Source organism: Euwallacea fornicatus, unplaced genomic scaffold, assembly GCF_040115645.1.
Source record: "Euwallacea fornicatus isolate EFF26 unplaced genomic scaffold, ASM4011564v1 scaffold_50, whole genome shotgun sequence".
Taxonomy (NCBI): Eukaryota; Metazoa; Arthropoda; class Insecta; order Coleoptera; family Curculionidae; genus Euwallacea; species Euwallacea fornicatus.
In genome coordinates, this window is record NW_027096018.1 from 367,021 (window position 1) to 391,605 (window position 24,585).

Below are 24,585 nucleotides of genomic sequence, written 5' to 3' on the forward strand. Positions count from 1 at the left end.
AGCTCGACGAGATCTTTAACATGACACAACACATCAGAAGTGCATCTTGTTGAACTTCCAAGAAAAATAGTACTTTATGTGCTCAAACACACAACTTGTGTGACTTTTCAAACTTTGAAGCTCGATAACTTCGGCAAATGTGGACTAAATTTGTTAAACAGAGTGTCAAATTAATCAGCTCGACGAGATCTTTAACATGACACAACACATCAGAAATGCATCTTGTTGAACTTCTAAGAAAAATAGTACTTTATGTGCTCAAACACACAACTTGTGTGACTTTTCAAACTTTAAAGCTCGATAACTTCGGCAAATGAGGACCAAATTTGTTAAACAAAGTGTCAAATTAATCAGCTCGACGAGATCTTTAACATGACACAATACATCAGAATTGCATCTTGTTGAACTTCCAAGAAAAATAGTACTTTATGTGCTCAAACACACAACTTGTGTGACTTTTCAAACTTTGAAGCTCGATAACTTCGGCAAATGTGGACCAAATTTGTTAAACAGAGTGTCAAATTAATCAGCTCGACGAGATCTTTAACATGACACAACACATGAGCATTGCATCTTGTTGAACTTCCAAGAAAAATAGTACTTTATGTGCTCAAACACACAACTTTTGTGACTTTTCAAACTTTAAAGCTCGATAACTTCGGCAAATGAGGACCAAATTCCTTAAACAAAGTGTCAAATTAATCAGCTCGACGAGATTTTGAAGATGTCACAACACATCAGAATTGCATCTTGTTGAACTTCCAAGAAAAATAGTACTTTATGTGCTCAAACACACAACTTGTGTGACTTTTCAAACTTTGAAGCTCGATAACTTCGGCAAATGTGGACCAAATTTGTTAAACAGAGTGTCAAATTAATCAGCTCGACGAGATCTTTAACATGACACAACACATCAGAAATGCATCTTGTTGAACTTCCAAGAAAAATAGTACTTTATGTGCTCAAACATACAACTTTTGTGACTTTTCAAACTTTAAAGCTCGATAACTTCGGCAAATGAGGACCAAATTCCTTAAACAAAGTGTCAAATTAATCAGCTCGACGAGATTTTGAAGATGTCACAACACATCAGAATTGCATCTTGTTGAACTTCCAAAAAAAATAGTACTTTATGTGCTCAAACACACAACTTGTGTGACTTTTCAAACTTTGAAGCTCGATAACTTCGGCAAATGAGGACCAACTCTGTTAAACAGAGGGTCAAATTAATCAGCTCGACGAGATTTTGAAGATGTCACAACACATCAGAATTGCATCTTGTTGAACTTCCAAGAAAAATAGTACTTTATGTGCTTAAACACACAACTTGTGTGACTTTTCAAACTTTGAAGCTCGATAACTTCGGCAAATGTGGACCAAATTTGTTAAACAAAGTGTCAAATTAATCAGCTCGACGAGATCTTTAGCATGACACAATACATCAGAATTGCATCTTGTTGAACTTCCAAGAAAAATAGTACTTTATGTGCTCAAACACACAACTTGTGTGACTTTTCAAACTTTGAAGCTCGATAACTTCGGCAAATGTGGACCAAATTTGTTAAACAGAGTGTCAAATTAATCAGCTCGACGAGATCTTTAACATGACACAACACATGAGCATTGCATCTTGTTGAACTTCCAAGAAAAATAGTACTTTATGTGCTCAAACACACAACTTTTGTGACTTTTCAAACTTTAAAGCTCGATAACTTCGGCAAATGAGGACCAAATTCCTTAAACAAAGTGTCAAATTAATCAGCTCGACGAGATTTTGAAGATGTCACAACACATCAGAATTGCATCTTGTTGAACTTCCAAGAAAAATAGTACTTTATGTGCTCAAACACACAACTTGTGTGACTTTTCAAACTTTGAAGCTCGATAACTTCGGCAAATGTGGACCAAATTTGTTAAACAGAGTGTCAAATTAATCAGCTCGACGAGATCTTTAACATGACACAACACATGAGCATTGCATCTTGTTGAACTTCCAAGAAAAATAGTACTTTATGTGCTCAAACACACAACTTTTGTGACTTTTCAAACTTTAAAGCTCGATAACTTCGGCAAATGAGGACCAAATTCCTTAAACAAAGTGTCAAATTAATCAGCTCGACGAGATTTTGAAGATGTCACAACACATCAGAATTGCATCTTGTTGAACTTCCAAGAAAAATAGTACTTTATGTGCTCAAACACACAACTTGTGTGACTTTTCAAACTTTGAAGCTCGATAACTTCGGCAAATGTGGACCAAATTTGTTAAACAGAGTGTCAAATTAATCAGCTCGACGAGATCTTTAACATGACACAACACATCAGAAATGCATCTTGTTGAACTTCCAAGAAAAATAGTACTTTATGTGCTCAAACACACAACTTTTGTGACTTTTCAAACTTTAAAGCTCGATAACTTCGGCAAATGAGGACCAAATTCCTTAAACAAAGTGTCAAATTAATCAGCTCGACGAGATTTTGAAGATGTCACAACACATCAGAATTGCATCTTGTTGAACTTCCAAAAAAAATAGTACTTTATGTGCTCAAACACACAACTTGTGTGACTTTTCAAACTTTGAAGCTCGATAACTTCGGCAAATGAGGACCAAATCTGTTAAACAGAGGGTCAAATTAATCAGCTCGACGAGATTTTGAAGATGTCACAACACATCAGAATTGCATCTTGTTGAACTTCCAAGAAAAATAGTACTTTATGTGCTTAAACACACAACTTGTGTGACTTTTCAAACTTTGAAGCTCGATAACTTCGGCAAATGTGGACCAAATTTGTTAAACAAAGTGTCAAATTAATCAGCTCGACGAGATCTTTAGCATGACACAATACATCAGAATTGCATCTTGTTGAACTTCCAAGAAAAATAGTACTTTATGTGCTCAAACACACAACTTGTGTGACTTTTCAAACTTTGAAGCTCGATAACTTCGGCAAATGTGGACTAAATTTGTTAAACAGAGTGTCAAATTAATCAACTCGACGAGATTTTGAAGATGTCACAACACATCAGAATTGCATCTTGTTGAACTTCCAAGAAAAATAGTACTTTATGTGCTCAAACACACAACTTGTGAGACTTTTCAAATTTTGAAGCTCGATAACTTCGGCAAATGTGGACCAAATTTGTTAAACAAAGTGTCAAATTAATCAGCTCGACGAGATCTTTAACATGACACAACACATCAGAAGTGCATCTTGTTGAACTTCCAAGAAAAATAGTACTTTATGTGCTCAAACACACAACTTGTGTGACTTTTCAAACTTTGAAGCTCGATAACTTCGGCAAATGTGGACTAAATTTGTTAAACAGAGTGTCAAATTAATCAGCTCGACGAGATCTTTAACATGACACAACACATCAGAAATGCATCTTGTTGAACTTCTAAGAAAAATAGTACTTTATGTGCTCAAACACACAACTTGTGTGACTTTTTAAACTTTGAAGCTCGATAACTTCGGCAAATGTGGACCAAATTTGTTAAACAGAGTGTCAAATTAATCAGCTCGACGAGATCTTTAACATGACACAATACATCAGAATTGCATCTTGTTGAACTTCCAAGAAAAATAGTACTTTATGTGCTCAAACACACAACTTGTGTGACTTTTCAAACTTTGAAGCTCGATAACTTCGGCAAATATGGACTAAATTTGTTAAACAGAGTGTCAAATTAATCAGCTCGACGAGATCTTTAACATGACACAACACATCAGAAGTGCATCTTGTTGAACTTCCAAGAAAAATAGTACTTTATGTGCTCAAACACACAACTTGTGTGACTTTTCAAACTTTGAAGCTCGATAACTTCGGCAAATGTGGACTAAATTTGTTAAACAGAGTGTCAAATTAATCAGCTCGACGAGATCTTTAACATGACACAACACATCAGAAATGCATCTTGTTGAACTTCTAAGAAAAATAGTACTTTATGTGCTCAAACACACAACTTGTGTGACTTTTCAAACTTTAAAGCTCGATAACTTCGGCAAATGAGGACCAAATTTGTTAAACAAAGTGTCAAATTAATCAGCTCGACGAGATCTTTAACATGACACAATACATCAGAATTGCATCTTGTTGAACTTCCAAGAAAAATAGTACTTTATGTGCTCAAACACACAACTTGTGTGACTTTTCAAACTTTGAAGCTCGATAACTTCGGCAAATGTGGACCAAATTTGTTAAACAGAGTGTCAAATTAATCAGCTCGACGAGATCTTTAACATGACACAACACATGAGCATTGCATCTTGTTGAACTTCCAAGAAAAATAGTACTTTATGTGCTCAAACACACAACTTTTGTGACTTTTCAAACTTTAAAGCTCGATAACTTCGGCAAATGAGGACCAAATTCCTTAAACAAAGTGTCAAATTAATCAGCTCGACGAGATTTTGAAGATGTCACAACACATCAGAATTGCATCTTGTTGAACTTCCAAGAAAAATAGTACTTTATGTGCTCAAACACACAACTTGTGTGACTTTTCAAACTTTGAAGCTCGATAACTTCGGCAAATGTGGACCAAATTTGTTAAACAGAGTGTCAAATTAATCAGCTCGACGAGATCTTTAACATGACACAACACATCAGAAATGCATCTTGTTGAACTTCCAAGAAAAATAGTACTTTATGTGCTCAAACATACAACTTTTGTGACTTTTCAAACTTTAAAGCTCGATAACTTCGGCAAATGAGGACCAAATTCCTTAAACAAAGTGTCAAATTAATCAGCTCGACGAGATTTTGAAGATGTCACAACACATCAGAATTGCATCTTGTTGAACTTCCAAAAAAAATAGTACTTTATGTGCTCAAACACACAACTTGTGTGACTTTTCAAACTTTGAAGCTCGATAACTTCGGCAAATGAGGACCAACTCTGTTAAACAGAGGGTCAAATTAATCAGCTCGACGAGATTTTGAAGATGTCACAACACATCAGAATTGCATCTTGTTGAACTTCCAAGAAAAATAGTACTTTATGTGCTTAAACACACAACTTGTGTGACTTTTCAAACTTTGAAGCTCGATAACTTCGGCAAATGAGGACCAAATTCCTTAAACAAAGTGTCAAATTAATCAGCTCGACGAGATTTTGAAGATGTCACAATACATCAGAATTGCATCTTGTTGAACTTCCAAGAAAAATAGTACTTTATGTGCTCAAACACACAACTTGTGTGACTTTTCAAACTTTGAAGCTCGATAACTTCGGCAAATATGGACTAAATTTGTTAAACAGAGTGTCAAATTAATCAGCTCGACGAGATCTTTAACATGACACAACACATCAGAAGTGCATCTTGTTGAACTTCCAAGAAAAATAGTACTTTATGTGCTCAAACACACAACTTGTGTGACTTTTCAAACTTTGAAGCTCGATAACTTCGGCAAATGTGGACTAAATTTGTTAAACAGAGTGTCAAATTAATCAGCTCGACGAGATCTTTAACATGACACAACACATCAGAAATGCATCTTGTTGAACTTCTAAGAAAAATAGTACTTTATGTGCTCAAACACACAACTTGTGTGACTTTTCAAACTTTAAAGCTCGATAACTTCGGCAAATGAGGACCAAATTTGTTAAACAAAGTGTCAAATTAATCAGCTCGACGAGATCTTTAACATGACACAATACATCAGAATTGCATCTTGTTGAACTTCCAAGAAAAATAGTACTTTATGTGCTCAAACACACAACTTGTGTGACTTTTCAAACTTTGAAGCTCGATAACTTCGGCAAATGTGGACCAAATTTGTTAAACAGAGTGTCAAATTAATCAGCTCGACGAGATCTTTAACATGACACAACACATGAGCATTGCATCTTGTTGAACTTCCAAGAAAAATAGTACTTTATGTGCTCAAACACACAACTTTTGTGACTTTTCAAACTTTAAAGCTCGATAACTTCGGCAAATGAGGACCAAATTCCTTAAACAAAGTGTCAAATTAATCAGCTCGACGAGATTTTGAAGATGTCACAACACATCAGAATTGCATCTTGTTGAACTTCCAAGAAAAATAGTACTTTATGTGCTCAAACACACAACTTGTGTGACTTTTCAAACTTTGAAGCTCGATAACTTCGGCAAATGTGGACCAAATTTGTTAAACAGAGTGTCAAATTAATCAGCTCGACGAGATCTTTAACATGACACAACACATCAGAAATGCATCTTGTTGAACTTCCAAGAAAAATAGTACTTTATGTGCTCAAACATACAACTTTTGTGACTTTTCAAACTTTAAAGCTCGATAACTTCGGCAAATGAGGACCAAATTCCTTAAACAAAGTGTCAAATTAATCAGCTCGACGAGATTTTGAAGATGTCACAACACATCAGAATTGCATCTTGTTGAACTTCCAAAAAAAATAGTACTTTATGTGCTCAAACACACAACTTGTGTGACTTTTCAAACTTTGAAGCTCGATAACTTCGGCAAATGAGGACCAACTCTGTTAAACAGAGGGTCAAATTAATCAGCTCGACGAGATTTTGAAGATGTCACAACACATCAGAATTGCATCTTGTTGAACTTCCAAGAAAAATAGTACTTTATGTGCTTAAACACACAACTTGTGTGACTTTTCAAACTTTGAAGCTCGATAACTTCGGCAAATGTGGACCAAATTTGTTAAACAAAGTGTCAAATTAATCAGCTCGACGAGATCTTTAGCATGACACAATACATCAGAATTGCATCTTGTTGAACTTCCAAGAAAAATAGTACTTTATGTGCTCAAACACACAACTTGTGTGACTTTTCAAACTTTGAAGCTCGATAACTTCGGCAAATGTGGACTAAATTTGTTAAACAGAGTGTCAAATTAATCAACTCGACGAGATTTTGAAGATGTCACAACACATCAGAATTGCATCTTGTTGAACTTCCAAGAAAAATAGTACTTTATGTGCTCAAACACACAACTTGTGAGACTTTTCAAATTTTGAAGCTCGATAACTTCGGCAAATGTGGACCAAATTTGTTAAACAAAGTGTCAAATTAATCAGCTCGACGAGATCTTTAACATGACACAACACATCAGAAGTGCATCTTGTTGAACTTCCAAGAAAAATAGTACTTTATGTGCTCAAACACACAACTTGTGTGACTTTTCAAACTTTGAAGCTCGATAACTTCGGCAAATGTGGACTAAATTTGTTAAACAGAGTGTCAAATTAATCAGCTCGACGAGATCTTTAACATGACACAACACATCAGAAATGCATCTTGTTGAACTTCTAAGAAAAATAGTACTTTATGTGCTCAAACACACAACTTGTGTGACTTTTTAAACTTTGAAGCTCGATAACTTCGGCAAATGTGGACCAAATTTGTTAAACAGAGTGTCAAATTAATCAGCTCGACGAGATCTTTAACATGACACAACACATCAGAAGTGCATCTTGTTGAACTTCCAAGAAAAATAGTACTTTATGTGCTCAAACACACAACTTGTGTGACTTTTCAAACTTTGAAGCTCGATAACTTCGGCAAATGTGGACCAAATTTGTTAAACAGAGTGTCAAATTAATCAGCTCGACGAGATCTTTAACATGACACAACACATGAGCATTGCATCTTGTTGAACTTCCAAGAAAAATAGTACTTTATGTGCTCAAACACACAACTTTTGTGACTTTTCAAACTTTGAAGCTCGATAACTTCGGCAAATATGGACTAAATTTGTTAAACAGAGTGTCAAATTAATCAGCTCGACGAGATCTTTAACATGACACAACACATCAGAAGTGCATCTTGTTGAACTTCCAAGAAAAATAGTACTTTATGTGCTCAAACACACAACTTGTGTGACTTTTCAAACTTTGAAGCTCGATAACTTCGGCAAATGTGGACTAAATTTGTTAAACAGAGTGTCAAATTAATCAGCTCGACGAGATCTTTAACATGACACAACACATCAGAAATGCATCTTGTTGAACTTCTAAGAAAAATAGTACTTTATGTGCTCAAACACACAACTTGTGTGACTTTTCAAATTTTAAGGCTCGATAACTTCGGCAAATGAGGACCAAATTTGTTAAACAAAGTGTCAAATTAATCAGCTCGACGAGATCTTTAACATGACACAATACATCAGAATTGCATCTTGTTGAACTTCCAAGAAAAATAGTACTTTATGTGCTCAAACACACAACTTGTGTGACTTTTCAAACTTTGAAGCTCGATAACTTCGGCAAATATGGACTAAATTTGTTAAACAGAGTGTCAAATTAATCAGCTCGACGAGATCTTTAACATGACACAACACATCAGAAATGCATCTTGTTGAACTTCTAAGAAAAATAGTACTTTATGTGCTCAAACACACAACTTTTGTGACTTTTCAAACTTTGAAGCTCGATAACTTCGGCAAATGTGGACCAAATTTGTTAAACAGAGTGTCAAATTAATCAGCTCGACGAGATCTTTAACATGACACAACACATGAGCATTGCATCTTGTTGAACTTCCAAGAAAAATAGTACTTTATGTGCTCAAACACACAACTTTTGTGACTTTTCAAACTTTAAAGCTCGATAACTTCGGCAAATGAGGACCAAATTCCTTAAACAAAGTGTCAAATTAATCAGCTCGACGAGATTTTGAAGATGTCACAACACATCAGAATTGCATCTTGTTGATCTTCCAAGAAAAATAGTACTTTATGTGCTCAAACACACAACTTGTGTGACTTTTCAAACTTTGAAGCTCGATAACTTGGGCAAATGTGGACCAAATTTGTTAAACAGAGTGTCAAATTAATCAGCTCGACGAGATCTTTAACATGACACAACACATCAGAAATGCATCTTGTTGAACTTCCAAGAAAAATAGTACTTTATGTGCTCAAACACACAACTTTTGTGACTTTTCAAACTTTAAAGCTCGATAACTTCGGCAAATGAGGACCAAATTCCTTAAACAAAGTGTCAAATTAATCAGCTCGACGAGATTTTGAAGATGTCACAACACATCAGAATTGCATCTTGTTGAACTTCCAAGAAAAATAGTACTTTATGTGCTCAAACACACAACTTGTGTGACTTTTCAAACTTTGAAGCTCGATAACTTCGGCAAATGTGGACTAAATTTGTTAAACAGAGTGTCAAATTAATCAACTCGACGAGATTTTGAAGATGTCACAACACATCAGAATTGCATCTTGTTGAACTTCCAAGAAAAATAGTACTTTATGTGCTCAAACACACAACTTGTGTGACTTTTCAAATTTTGAAGCTCGATAACTTCGGCAAATGTGGACCAAATTTGTTAAACAAAGTGTCAAATTAATCAGCTCGACGAGATTTTGAAGATGTCACAACACATCAAAATTGCATCTTGTTGAACTTCCAAGAAAAATAGTACTTTATGTGCTCAAACACACAACTTGTGTGACTTTTCAAATTTTGAAGCTCGATAACTCCGGCAAATGAGCACCAAATTCCTTAAACAAAGTGTCAAATTAATCAGCTCGACGAGATCTTTAACATGACACAACACATCAGAATTGCATCTTGTTGAACTTCCAAGAAAAATAGTACTTTATGTGCTCAAATACACAACTTTTGTGACTTTTCAAACTTTGAAGCTCGATAACTTCGGCAAATGAGGACCAAATTTGTTAAACAAAGTGTCAAATTAATCAGCTCGACGAGATTCTGAAGATGTCACAACACATCAGAATTGCATCTTGTTGAACTTCCAAGAAAAAAAGTACTTTATGTGCTCAAACACACAACTTGTGTGACTTTTCAAACTTTGAAGCTCGATAACTTCGGCAAATGAGGACCAAATCTGTTAAACAGAGGGTCAAATTAATCAGCTCGACGAGATTTTGAAGATGTCACAACACATCAGAATTGCATCTTGTTGAACTTCCAAGAAAAATAGTACTTTATGTGCTCAAACACACAACTTGTGTGACTTTTCAAATTTTGAAGCTCGATAACTTCGGCAAATGTGGACCAAATTTGTTAAACAAAGTGTCAAATTAATCAGCTCGACGAGATTTTGAAGATGTCACAACACATCAAAATTGCATCTTGTTGAACTTCCAAGAAAAATAGTACTTTATGTGCTCAAACACACAACTTGTGTGACTTTTCAAATTTTGAAGCTCGATAACTCCGGCAAATGAGCACCAAATTCCTTAAACAAAGTGTCAAATTAATCAGCTCGACGAGATCTTTAACATGACACAACACATCAGAATTGCATCTTGTTGAACTTCCAAGAAAAATAGTACTTTATGTGCTCAAATACACAACTTTTGTGACTTTTCAAACTTTGAAGCTCGATAACTTCGGCAAATGAGGACCAAATTTGTTAAACAAAGTGTCAAATTAATCAGCTCGACGAGATTCTGAAGATGTCACAACACATCAGAATTGCATCTTGTTGAACTTCCAAGAAAAATAGTACTTTAAGTGCTCAAACACACAACTTGTGTGACTTTTCAAACTTTGAAGCTCGATAACTTCGGCAAATGAGCACCAAATTCCTTAAACAAAGTGTCAAATTAATCAGCTCGACGAGATCTTTAACATGACACAACACATCAGAATTGCATCTTGTTGAACTTCCAAGAAAAATAGTACTTTATGTGCTCAAACACACAACTTGTGTGACTTTTCAAACTTTGAAGCTCGATAACTTCGGCAAATGAGCACCAAATTCCTTAAACAAAGTGTCAAATTGATCAGCTCGACGAGATCTTTAACATGACACAACACATCAGAATTGCATCTTGTTGAACTTCCAAGAAAAATAGTACTTTATGTGCTCAAACACACAACTTGTGTGACTTTTCAAACTTTGAAGCTCGATAACTTCGGCAAATGTGGACCAAATTTGTTAAACAGAGTGTCAAATTAATCAGCTCGACGAGATCTTTAACATGACACAACACATCAGAATTGCATCTTGTTGAACTTCCAAGAAAAATAGTACTTTATGTGCTCAAATACACAACTTTTGTGACTTTTCAAACTTTGAAGCTCGATAACTTCGGCAAATGAGGACCAAATTTGTTAAACAAAGTGTCAAATTAATCAGCTCGACGAGATTCTGAAGATGTCACAACACATCAGAATTGCATCTTGTTGAACTTCCAAAAAAAATAGTATTTTATGTGCTCAAATACACAACTTGTGTGACTTTTCAAACTTTGAAGCTCGATAACTTCGGCAAATGTGGACCAAATTTGTTAAACAAAGTGTCAAATTAATCAGCTCGACGAGATCTTTAACATGACACAACACATCAGAATTGCATCTTGTTGAACTTCCAAAAAAAATAGTATTTTATGTGCTCAAATACACAACTTGTGTGACTTTTCAAATTTTGAAGCTCGATAACTTCGGCAAATGTGGACCAAATTTGTTAAACAAAGTGTCAAATTAATCAGCTCGACGAGATTCTGAAGATGTCACAACACATCAGAATTGCATCTTGTTGAACTTCCAAGAAAAATAGTACTTTATGTGCTCAAACACACAACTTGTGTGACTTTTCAAATTTTGAAGCTCGATAACTTCGGCAAATGTGGACCAAATTTGTTAAACAAAGTGTCAAATTAATCAGCTCGACGAGATCTTTAACATGACACAACACATCAGAATTGCATCTTGTTGAACTTCCAAGAAAAATAGTACTTTATGTGCTCAAACACACAACTTGTGTGACTTTTCAAACTTTGAAGCTCGATAACTTCGGCAAATGTGGACCAAATTTGTTAAACAGAGTGTCAAATTAATCAGCTCGACGAGATCTTTAACATGACACAACACATGAGCATTGCATCTTGTTGAACTTCCAAGAAAAATAGTACTTTATGTGCTCAAACACACAACTTTTGTGACTTTTCAAACTTTAAAGCTCGATAACTTCGGCAAATGAGGACCAAATTCCTTAAACAAAGTGTTAAATTAATCAGCTCGACGAGATTTTGAAGATGTCACAACACATCAGAATTGCATCTTGTTGAACTTCCAAGAAAAATAGTACTTTATGTGCTCAAACACACAACTTGTGAGACTTTTCAAATTTTGAAGCTCGATAACTTCGGCAAATGTGGACCAAATTTGTTAAACAAAGTGTCAAATTAATCAGCTCGACGAGATCTTTAACATGACACAACACATCAGAAGTGCATCTTGTTGAACTTCCAAGAAAAATAGTACTTTATGTGCTCAAACACACAACTTGTGTGACTTTTCAAACTTTGAAGCTCGATAACTTCGGCAAATGTGGACTAAATTTGTTAAACAGAGTGTCAAATTAATCAGCTCGACGAGATCTTTAACATGACACAACACATCAGAAATGCATCTTGTTGAACTTCTAAGAAAAATAGTACTTTATGTGCTCAAACACACAACTTGTGTGACTTTTCAAACTTTGAAGCTCGATAACTTCGGCAAATGTGGACCAAATTTGTTAAACAGAGTGTCAAATTAATCAGCTCGACGAGATCTTTAACATGACACAACACATGAGCATTGCATCTTGTTGAACTTCCAAGAAAAATAGTACTTTATGTGCTCAAACACACAACTTTTGTGACTTTTCAAACTTTGAAGCTCGATAACTTCGGCAAATGAGGACCAAATTTGTTAAACAAAGTGTCAAATTAATCAGCTCGACGAGATCTTTAACATGACACAATACATCAGAATTGCATCTTGTTGAACTTCCAAGAAAAATAGTACTTTATGTGCTCAAACACACAACTTGTGTGACTTTTCAAACTTTGAAGCTCGATAACTTCGGCAAATATGGACTAAATTTGTTAAACAGAGTGTCAAATTAATCAGCTCGACGAGATCTTTAACATGACACAACACATCAGAAATGCATCTTGTTGAACTTCTAAGAAAAATAGTACTTTATGTGCTCAAACACACAACTTGTGTGACTTTTCAAACTTTGAAGCTCGATAACTTCGGCAAATGTGGACTAAATTTGTTAAACAGAGTGTCAAATTAATCAACTCGACGAGATTTTGAAGATGTCACAACACATCAGAATTGCATCTTGTTGAACTTCCAAGAAAAATAGTACTTTATGTGCTCAAACACACAACTTGTGTGACTTTTCAAACTTTGAAGCTCGATAACTTCGGCAAATGTGGACCAAATTTGTTAAACAAAGTGTCAAATTAATCAGCTCGACGAGATCTTTAACATGACACAATACATCAGAATTGCATCTTGTTGAACTTCCAAGAAAAATAGTACTTTATGTGCTCAAACACACAACTTGTGTGACTTTTCAAACTTTGAAGCTCGATAACTTCGGCAAATGTGGACTAAATTTGTTAAACAGAGTGTCAAATTAATCAACTCGACGAGATTTTGAAGATGTCACAACACATCAGAATTGCATCTTGTTGAACTTCCAAGAAAAATAGTACTTTATGTGCTCAAACACACAACTTGTGTGACTTTTCAAACTTTGAAGCTCGATAACTCCGGCAAATGAGCACCAAATTCCTTAAACAAAGTGTCAAATTAATCAGCTCGACGAGATCTTTAACATGACACAACACATCAGAATTGCATCTTGTTGAACTTCCAAGAAAAATAGTACTTTATGTGCTCAAATACACAACTTTTGTGACTTTTCAAACTTTGAAGCTCGATAACTTCGGCAAATGAGGACCAAATTTGTTAAACAAAGTGTCAAATTAATCAGCTCGACGAGATTCTGAAGATGTCACAACACATCAGAATTGCATCTTGTTGAACTTCCAAGAAAAATAGTACTTTATGTGCTCAAACACACAACTTGTGTGACTTTTCAAACTTTGAAGCTCGATAACTTCGGCGAATGTGGACCAAATTTGTTAAACAAAGTGTCAAATTAATCAGCTCGACGAGATCTTTAACATGACACAACACATCAGAATTGCATCTTGTTGAACTTCCAAGAAAAATAGTACTTTATGTGCTCAAACACACAACTTGTGTGACTTTTCAAACTTTGAAGCTCGATAACTTCGGCAAATGTGGACCAAATTTGTTAAACTGAGTGTCAAATTAATCAGCTCGACGAGATCTTTAACATGACACAACACATCAGAATTGCATCTTGTTGAACTTCCAAAAAAAATAGTATTTTATGTGCTCAAATACACAACTTGTGTGACTTTTCAAACTTTGAAGCTCGATAACTTCGGCAAATGTGGACCAAATTTGTTAAACAAAGTGTCAAATTAATCAGCTCGACGAGATCTTTAACATGACACAACACATCAGAATTGCATCTTGTTGAACTTCCAAAAAAAATAGTATTTTATGTGCTCAAATACACAACTTGTGTGACTTTTCAAATTTTGAAGCTCGATAACTTCGGCAAATGTGGACCAAATTTGTTAAACAAAGTGTCAAATTAATCAGCTCGACGAGATTCTGAAGATGTCACAACACATCAGAATTGCATCTTGTTGAACTTCCAAGAAAAATAGTACTTTATGTGCTCAAACACACAACTTGTGTGACTTTTCAAATTTTGAAGCTCGATAACTTCGGCAAATGTGGACCAAATTTGTTAAACAAAGTGTCAAATTAATCAGCTCGACGAGATCTTTAACATGACACAACACATCAGAATTGCATCTTGTTGAACTTCCAAGAAAAATAGTACTTTATGTGCTCAAACACACAACTTGTGTGACTTTTCAAACTTTGAAGCTCGATAACTTCGGCAAATGTGGACCAAATTTGTTAAACAGAGTGTCAAATTAATCAGCTCGACGAGATCTTTAACATGACACAACACATGAGCATTGCATCTTGTTGAACTTCCAAGAAAAATAGTACTTTATGTGCTCAAACACACAACTTTTGTGACTTTTCAAACTTTAAAGCTCGATAACTTCGGCAAATGAGGACCAAATTCCTTAAACAAAGTGTTAAATTAATCAGCTCGACGAGATTTTGAAGATGTCACAACACATCAGAATTGCATCTTGTTGAACTTCCAAGAAAAATAGTACTTTATGTGCTCAAACACACAACTTGTGAGACTTTTCAAATTTTGAAGCTCGATAACTTCGGCAAATGTGGACCAAATTTGTTAAACAAAGTGTCAAATTAATCAGCTCGACGAGATCTTTAACATGACACAACACATCAGAAGTGCATCTTGTTGAACTTCCAAGAAAAATAGTACTTTATGTGCTCAAACACACAACTTGTGTGACTTTTCAAACTTTGAAGCTCGATAACTTCGGCAAATGTGGACTAAATTTGTTAAACAGAGTGTCAAATTAATCAGCTCGACGAGATCTTTAACATGACACAACACATCAGAAATGCATCTTGTTGAACTTCTAAGAAAAATAGTACTTTATGTGCTCAAACACACAACTTGTGTGACTTTTCAAACTTTGAAGCTCGATAACTTCGGCAAATGTGGACCAAATTTGTTAAACAGAGTGTCAAATTAATCAGCTCGACGAGATCTTTAACATGACACAACACATGAGCATTGCATCTTGTTGAACTTCCAAGAAAAATAGTACTTTATGTGCTCAAACACACAACTTTTGTGACTTTTCAAACTTTAAAGCTCGATAACTTCGGCAAATGAGGACCAAATTTGTTAAACAAAGTGTCAAATTAATCAGCTCGACGAGATCTTTAACATGACACAATACATCAGAATTGCATCTTGTTGAACTTCCAAGAAAAATAGTACTTTATGTGCTCAAACACACAACTTGTGTGACTTTTCAAACTTTGAAGCTCGATAACTTCGGCAAATATGGACTAAATTTGTTAAACAGAGTGTCAAATTAATCAGCTCGACGAGATCTTTAACATGACACAACACATCAGAAATGCATCTTGTTGAACTTCTAAGAAAAATAGTACTTTATGTGCTCAAACACACAACTTGTGTGACTTTTCAAACTTTGAAGCTCGATAACTTCGGCAAATGTGGACCAAATTTGTTAAACAGAGTGTCAAATTAATCAGCTCGACGAGATCTTTAACATGACACAACACATGAGCATTGCATCTTGTTGAACTTCCAAGAAAAATAGTACTTTATGTGCTCAAACACACAACTTTTGTGACTTTTCAAACTTTAAAGCTCGATAACTTCGGCAAATGAGGACCAAATTCCTTAAACAAAGTGTCAAATTAATCAGCTCGACGAGATTTTGAAGATGTCACAACACATCAGAATTGCATCTTGTTGAACTTCCAAGAAAAATAGTACTTTATGTGCTCAAACACACAACTTGTGTGACTTTTCAAACTTTGAAGCTCGATAACTTCGGCAAATGTGGACCAAATTTGTTAAACAGAGTGTCAAATTAATCAGCTCGACGAGATCTTTAACATGACACAACACATCAGAAATGCATCTTGTTGAACTTCCAAGAAAAATAGTACTTTATGTGCTCAAACACACAACTTTTGTGACTTTTCAAACTTTAAAGCTCGATAACTTCGGCAAATGAGGACCAAATTCCTTAAACAAAGTGTCAAATTAATCAGCTCGACGAGATTTTGAAGATGTCACAACACATCAGAATTGCATCTTGTTGAACTTCCAAGAAAAATAGTACTTTATGTGCTCAAACACACAACTTGTGTGACTTTTCAAAATTTGAAGCTCGATAACTTCGGCAAATGTGGACCAAATTTGTTAAACAGAGTGTCAAATTAATCAGCTCGACGAGATCTTTAACATGACACAACACATGAGCATTGCATCTTGTTGAACTTCCAAGAAAAATAGTACTTTATGTGCTCAAACACACAACTTGTGTGACTTTTCAAACTTTGAAGCTCGATAACTTCGGCAAATGTGGACTAAATTTGTTAAACAGAGTGTCAAATTAATCAGCTCGACGAGATCTTTAACATGACACAACACATCAGAAATGCATCTTGTTGAACTTCTAAGAAAAATAGTACTTTATGTGCTCAAACACACAACTTGTGTGACTTTTCAAACTTTGAAGCTCGATAACTTCGGCAAATGTGGACCAAATTTGTTAAACAGAGTGTCAAATTAATCAGCTCGACGAGATCTTTAACATGACACAACACATGAGCATTGCATCTTGTTGAACTTCCAAGAAAAATAGTACTTTATGTGCTCAAACACACAACTTTTGTGACTTTTCAAACTTTAAAGCTCGATAACTTCGGCAAATGAGGACCAAATTTGTTAAACAAAGTGTCAAATTAATCAGATCGACGAGATCTTTAACATGACACAATACATCAGAATTGCATCTTGTTGAACTTCCAAGAAAAATAGTACTTTATGTGCTCAAACACACAACTTGTGTGACTTTTCAAACTTTGAAGCTCGATAACTTCGGCAAATATGGACTAAATTTGTTAAACAGAGTGTCAAATTAATCAGCTCGACGAGATCTTTAACATGACACAACACATCAGAAATGCATCTTGTTGAACTTCTAAGAAAAATAGTACTTTATGTGCTCAAACACACAACTTGTGTGACTTTTCAAACTTTGAAGCTCGATAACTTCGGCAAATGTGGACCAAATTTGTTAAACAGAGTGTCAAATTAATCAGCTCGACGATATCTTTAACATGACACAACACATGAGCATTGCATCTTGTTGAACTTCCAAGAAAAATAGTACTTTATGTGCTCAAACACACAACTTTTGTGACTTTTCAAACTTTAAAGCTCGATAACTTCGGCAAATGAGGACCAAATTCCTTAAACAAAGTGTCAAATTAATCAGCTCGACGAGATTTTGAAGATGTCACAACACATCAGAATTGCATCTTGTTGAACTTCCAAGAAAAATAGTACTTTATGTGCTCAAACACACAACTTGTGTGACTTTTCAAACTTTGAAGCTCGATAACTTCGGCAAATGTGGACCAAATTTGTTAAACAGAGTGTCAAATTAATCAGCTCGACGAGATCTTTAACATGACACAACACATCAGAAATGCATCTTGTTGAACTTCCAAGAAACTTAGTACTTTATGTGCTCAAACACACAACTTTTGTGACTTTTCAAACTTTAAAGCTCGATAACTTCGGCAAATGAGGACCAAATTCCTTAAACAAAGTGTCAAATTAATCAGCTCGACGAGATTTTGAAGATGTCACAACACATCAGAATTGCATCTTGTTGAACTTCCAAGAAAAATAGTACTTTATGTGCTCAAACACACAACTTTTGTGACTTTTCAAACTTTAAAGCTCGATAACTTCGGCAAATGAGGACCAAATTCCTTAAACAAAGTGTTAAATTAATCAGCTCGACGAGATTTTGAAGATGTCACAACACATCAGAATTGCATCTTGTTGAACTTCCAAGAAAAATAGTACTTTATGTGCTCAAACACACAACTTGTGAGACTTTTCAAATTTTGAAGCTCGATAACTTCGGCAAATGTGGACCAAATTTGTTAAACAAAGTGTCAAATTAATCAGCTCGACGAGATCTTTAACATGACACAACACATCAGAATTGCATCTTGTTGAACTTCCAAGAAAAATAGTACTTTATGTGCTCAAACACACAACTTGTGTGACTTTTCAAACTTTGAAGCTCGATAACTTCGGCAAATGAGGACCAAATCTGTTAAACAGAGGGTCAAATTAATCAGCTCGACGAGATTTTGAAGATGTCACAACACATCAGAATTGCATCTTGTTGAACTTCCAAGAAAAATAGTACTTTATGTGCTCAAACACACAACTTGTGTGACTTTTCAAATTTTGAAGCTCGATAACTTCGGCAAATGTGGACCAAATTTGTTAAACAAAGTGTCAAATTAATCAGCTCGACGAGATCTTTAACATGACACAACACATCAGAATTGCATCTTGTTGAACTTCCAAGAAAAATAGTACTTTATGTGCTCAAATACACAACTTTTGTGACTTTTCAAACTTTGAAGCTCGATAACTTCGGCAAATGAGGACCAAATCTGTTAAACAGAGGGTCAAATTAATCAGCTCGACGAGATTTTGAAGATGTCACAACACATCAGAATTTCATCTTGTTGAACTTCCAAGAAAAATAGTACTTTATGTGCTCAAACACACAACTTGTGTGACTTTTCAAACTTTGAAGCTCGATAACTTCGGCAAATGTGGACCAAATTTGTTAAACAAAGTGTCAAATTAATCAGCTCGACGAGATTTTGAAGATGTCACAACACATCAGAATTGCATCTTGTTGAACTTCCAAGAAAAATAGTACTTTAAGTGCTCAAACACACAACTTGTGTGACTTTTCAAACTTTGAAGCTCGATAACTTCGGCAAATGTGGACCAAATTTGTTAAACAGAGTGTCAAATTAATCAGCTCGACGAGATCTTTAACATGACACAACACATGAGCATTGCATCTTGTTGAACTTCCAAGAAAAATAGTACTTTATGTGCTCAAACACACAACTTTTGTGACTTTTCAAACTTTAAAGCTCGATAACTTCGGCAAATGAGGACCAAATTCCTTAAACAAAGTGTCAAATTAATCAGCTCGACGAGATTTTGAAGATGTCACAACACATCAGAATTGCATCTTGTTGAACTTCCAAGAAAAATAGTACTTTATGTGCTCAAACACACAACTTGTGTGACTTTTCAAATTTTGAAGCTCGATAACTTCGGCAAATGTGGACCAAATTTGTTAAACAAAGTGTCAAATTAATCAGCTCGACGAGATTCTGAAGATGTCACAACACATCAGAATTGCATCTTGTTGAACTTCCAAGAAAAAAAGTACTTTATGTGCTCAAACACACAACTTGTGTGACTTTTCAAACTTTGAAGCTCGATAACTTCGGCAAATGAGGACCAAATCTGTTAAACAGAGGGTCAAATTAATCAGCTCGACGAGATTTTGAAGATGTCACAACACATCAGAATTGCATCTTGTTGAACTTCCAAGAAAAATAGTACTTTATGTGCTTAAATACACAACTTGTGTGACTTTTCAAACTTTGAAGCTCGATAACTTCGGCAAATGTGGACCAAATTTGTTAAACAAAGTGTCAAATTAATCAGCTCGACGAGATCTTTAGCATGACACAATACATCAGAATTGCATCTTGTTGAACTTCCAAGAAAAATAGTACTTTATGTGCTCAAACACACAACTTGTGTGACTTTTCAAACTTTGAAGCTCGATAACTTCGGCAAATGTGGACTAAATTTGTTAAACAGAGTGTCAAATTAATCAACTCGACGAGATTTTGAAGATGTCACAACACATCAGAATTGCATCTTGTTGAACTTCCAAGAAAAATAGTACTTTATGTGCTCAAACACACAACTTGTGTGACTTTTCAAATTTTGAAGCTCGATAACTTCGGCAAATGTGGACCAAATTTGTTAAACAAAGTGTCAAATTAATCAGCTCGACGAGATTCTGAAGATGTCACAACACATCAGAATTGCATCTTGTTGAACTTCCAAGAAAAAAAGTACTTTATGTGCTCAAACACACAACTTGTGTGACTTTTCAAACTTTGAAGCTCGATAACTTCGGCAAATGAGGACCAAATCTGTTAAACAGAGGGTCAAATTAATCAGCTCGACGAGATTTTGAAGATGTCACAACACATCAGAATTGCATCTTGTTGAACTTCCAAGAAAAATAGTACTTTATGTGCTCAAACACACAACTTGTGTGACTTTTCAAATTTTGAAGCTCGATAACTTCGGCAAATGTGGACCAAATTTGTTAAACAAAGTGTCAAATTAATCAGCTCGACGAGATTTTGAAGATGTCACAACACATCAAAATTGCATCTTGTTGAACTTCCAAGAAAAATAGTACTTTATGTGCTCAAACACACAACTTGTGTGACTTTTCAAACTTTGAAGCTCGATAACTCCGGCAAATGAGCACCAAATTCCTTAAACAAAGTGTCAAATTAATCAGCTCGACGAGATCTTTAACATGACACAACACATCAGAATTGCATCTTGTTGAACTTCCAAGAAAAATAGTACTTTATGTGCTCAAATACACAACTTTTGTGACTTTTCAAACTTTGAAGCTCGATAACTTCGGCAAATGAGGACCAAATTTGTTAAACAAAGTGTCAAATTAATCAGCTCGACGAGATTCTGAAGATGTCACAACACATCAGAATTGCATCTTGTTGAACTTCCAAGAAAAATAGTACTTTATGTGCTCAAACACACAACTTGTGTGACTTTTCAAACTTTGAAGCTCGATAACTTCGGCGAATGTGGACCAAATTTGTTAAACAAAGTGTCAAATTAATCAGCTCGACGAGATCTTTAACATGACACAACACATCAGAATTGCATCTTGTTGAACTTCCAAGAAAAATCGTACTTTATGTGCTCAAACACACAACTTGTGTGACTTTTCAAACTTTGAAGCTCGATAACTTCGGCAAATGAGGACCAAATCTGTTAAACAGAGGGTCAAATTAATCAGCTCGACGAGATTTTGAAGATGTCACAACACATCAGAATTGCATCTTGTTGAACTTCCAAGAAAAATAGTACTTTATGTGCTCAAATACACAACTTTTGTGACTTTTCAAACTTTGAAGCTCGATAACTTCGGCAAATGAGGACCAAATCTGTTAAACAGAGGGTCAAATTAATCAGCTCGACGAGATTTTGAAGATGTCACAACACATCAGAATTTCATCTTGTTGAACTTCCAAGAAAAATAGTACTTTATGTGCTCAAACACACAACTTGTGTGACTTTTCAAACTTTGAAGCTCGATAACTTCGGCAAATGTGGACCAAATTTGTTAAACAAAGTGTCAAATTAATCAGCTCGACGAGATTTTGAAGATGTCACAACACATCAGAATTTCATCTTGTTGAACTTCCAAGAAAAATAGTACTTTATGTGCTCAAACACACAACTTGTGTGACTTTTCAAACTTTGAAGCTCGATAACTCCGGCAAATGAGCACCAAATTCCTTAAACAAAGTGTCAAATTAATCAGTTCGACGAGATCTTTAACATGACACAACACATCAGAATTTCATCTTGTTGAACTTCCAAGAAAAATAGTACTTTATGTGCTCAAACACACAACTTGTGTGACTTTTCAAACTTTGAAGCTCGATAACTTCGGCAAATGTGGACCAAATTTGTTAAACAAAGTGTCAAATTAATCAGCTCGACGAGATTTTGAAGATGTCACAACACATCAGAATTGCATCTTGTTGAACTTCCAAGAAAAATAGTACTTTAAGTGCTCAAACACACAACTTGTGTGACTTTTCAAACTTTGAAGCTCGATAACTTCGGCAAATGAGCACCAAATTCCTTAAACAAAGTGTCAAATTAATCAGCTCGACGAGATCTTTAACATGACACAACACATCAGAATTGCATCTTGTTGAACTTCCAAGAAAAATAGTACTTTATGTGCTCAAACACACAACTTGTGTGACTTTTCAAACTTTGAAGCTCGATAACTTCGGCAAATGTGGACCAAATTTGTTAAACAGAGTGTCAAATTAATCAGCTCGACGAGATCTTTAACATGACACAACACATCAGAATTGCATCTTGTTGAACTTCCAAGAAAAATAGTACTTTATGTGCTCAAACACACAACTTGTGTGACTTTTCAAACTTTGAAGCTCGATAACTTCGGCAAATGTGGACCAAATTTGTTAAACAAAGTGTCAAATTAATCAGCTCGACGAGATCTTTAACATGACACAACACATCAGAATTGCATCTTGTTGAACTTCCAAAAAAAATAGTATTTTATGTGCTCAAATACACAACTTGTGTGACTTTTCAAATTTTGAAGCTCGATAACTTCGGCAAATGTGGACCAAATTTGTTAAACAAAGTGTCAAATTAATCAGCTCGACGAGATTCTGAAGATGTCACAACACATCAGAATTGCATCTTGTTGAACTTCCAAGAAAAAAAGTACTTTATGTGCTCAAACACACAACTTGTGTGACTTTTCAAATTTTGATGCTCGATAACTTCGGCAAATGTGGACCAAATTTGTTAAACAAAGTGTCAAATTAATCAGCTCGACGAGATCTTTAACATGACACAACACATCAGAATTGCATCTTGTTGAACTTCCAAGAAAAATAGTACTTTATGTGCTCAAACACACAACTTGTGTGACTTTTCAAACTTTGAAGCTCGATAACTTCGGCAAATGTGGACCAAATTTGTTAAACAGAGTGTCAAATTAATCAGCTCGACGAGATCTTTAACATGACACAACACATGAGCATTGCATCTTGTTGAACTTCCAAGAAAAATAGTACTTTATGTGCTCAAACACACAACTTTTGTGACTTTTCAAACTTTAAAGCTCGATAACTTCGGCAAATGAGGACCAAATTCCTTAAACAAAGTGTTAAATTAATCAGCTCGACGAGATTTTGAAGATGTCGCAACACATCAGAATTGCATCTTGTTGAACTTCCAAGAAAAATCGTACTTTATGTGCTCAAACACACAACTTGTGTGACTTTTCAAACTTTGAAGCTCGATAACTTCGGCAAATGAGGACCAAATCTGTTAAACAGAGGGTCAAATTAATCAGCTCGACGAGATTTTGAAGATGTCACAACACATCAGAATTGCATCTTGTTGAACTTCCAAGAAAAATAGTACTTTATGTGCTCAAACACACAACTTGTGTGACTTTTCAAACTTTGAAGCTCGATAACTTCGGCAAATGTGGACTAAATTTGTTAAACAGAGTGTCAAATTAATCAGCTCGACGAGATCTTTAACATGACACAACACATCAGAAATGCATCTTGTTGAACTTCTAAGAAAAATAGTACTTTATGTGCTCAAACACACAACTTGTGTGACTTTTCAAACTTTGAAGCTCGATAACTTCGGCAAATGTGGACCAAATTTGTTAAACAGAGTGTCAAATTAATCAGCTCGACGAGATCTTTAACATGACACAACACATGAGCATTGCATCTTGTTGAACTTCCAAGAAAAATAGTACTTTATGTGCTCAAACACACAACTTTTGTGACTTTTCAAACTTTAAAGCTCGATAACTTCGGCAAATGAGGACCAAATTTGTTAAACAAAGTGTCAAATTAATCAGCTCGACGAGATCTTTAACATGACACAATACATCAGAATTGCATCTTGTTGAACTTCCAAGAAAAATAGTACTTTATGTGCTCAAACACACAACTTGTGTGACTTTTCAAACTTTGAAGCTCGATAACTTCGGCAAATATGGACTAAATTTGTTAAACAGAGTGTCAAATTAATCAGCTCGACGAGATCTTTAACATGACACAACACATCAGAAATGCATCTTGTTGAACTTCTAAGAAAAATAGTACTTTATGTGCTCAAACACACAACTTTTGTGACTTTTCAAACTTTAAAGCTCGATAACTTCGGCAAATGAGGACCAAATTCCTTAAACAAAGTGTCAAATTAATCAGCTCGACGAGATTTTGAAGATGTCACAACACATCAGAATTGCATCTTGTTGAACTTCCAAGAAAAATAGTACTTTATGTGCTCAAACACACAACTTGTGTGACTTTTCAAACATTGAAGC